This window comes from Colobus angolensis, unplaced genomic scaffold (genome assembly GCF_000951035.1).
Source record: "Colobus angolensis palliatus isolate OR3802 unplaced genomic scaffold, Cang.pa_1.0 Scaffold50, whole genome shotgun sequence".
In the NCBI taxonomy this organism is placed as follows: domain Eukaryota; kingdom Metazoa; phylum Chordata; class Mammalia; order Primates; family Cercopithecidae; genus Colobus; species Colobus angolensis.
Window position 1 is genome coordinate 2,536,117 of NW_012118488.1, and position 1,347 is coordinate 2,537,463.

The window sequence follows — 1,347 nt, forward strand, 5'->3', positions numbered from 1 at the left end:
GAAAACCAAAGCCTAATATTTTATACCTATAAAGAATCCAAATTATTAAAATTGCAACAGAAAGGTTTGTGGTTGGATATTAGAAAGAACTTCTTGATTTTCCAAATATTGGGGAAAAGTTTTCTAGGGAGGATGTTGTCTCTTCTTCCTTAAGGGATTTAGCTTGGAAACTGTCCGTCCTAGAGGGGACCTGACTTCTGGAATCTAGACAGATCAACAGGATGTAAACTTCCATCTGGAGTCAATAACTGGGGGCATGATTAAATAATGATTGGGATCTTTCTAAAAGGAAAGGTTAGAGTGACATGAAGAATTAAAATAATTTTCTACTTAATCGAGTGTATCTAAATGCAATAGATTTTTTGGCCAAAATATCTGCTTTGGAAATCTTAGCCAATTACTGATCAAGCTGAATTTGGGTCTGAATGACTGTACAGACTGTGATTTTTCTGCAGTTGTTTCGAGGGAGAGAAAGTTTTAAGAGGGCTCCTTTACTATTCACTCTCTCCTCTGAAGAGGAAGATCTCTTTCTGGCACTAAGTATCTACCTTACCCCTGAGCGTAGACAGAGGGATGGCTGGGAGGAGAGAAGAGGGATAGGCAGAGCTGGGGTGGAGAGGTCAGTGGAGGATCTAGGCTATAATTAGCCTCAGCAGGCAGAGGATGAAGTGGGGCCCTACAGGCCACCTTCTGCAAAGTGAGGACTGAGAGCACATCCCAAGAAGATCTGCAGTGGGGCCAGCAAGTGCTTGTCAGAGACTTGGGTGAAAGATGGGTAGGTGAATTCAGCAGTGCTCTTTAGGGAGTCTCAGAAATTGTGCCTATGCTCTGATGCCCCAGCAACAAGATTAAACATAACTGAAAGGGACTGTTAAAGTCTAGAACATCGTGTCAAAAAAGAAGTTTGGTGGCTCTTTTTATATGAAATGGCCTACTTAAAAAAACAAACAAACAAACAAAAACCAAAAAACAAAAAGAGTAAACATGACCAAATGTTGGGGGAGGTGGCAGAGGATGAAAGTCAGAGGAAAACTTGGCTAGGATACTTTTTAATACTCATATTTATTGAATACCGGGCACCTGGCAGACAACACCGCACCCAATTACCTGCTTGTTGAAAAGATTTCACTCTCTACTCATTTAAATAAGGATAAATGCATGATTATTGGTGTAAAGATACTAATTAAAATTTATTGACCAGGCACAGTGGCTCACGCCTGTAATCCTAGCACTTTGGGAGGCTGAGGCAGGAGGATCACTTGAGCCAGGAGTTCAAGACCAACCTGGGCAACACAGTGCGATATCGTCTCCACAGAATATTTTAAAATTAGCCGTAAAAAATAAATA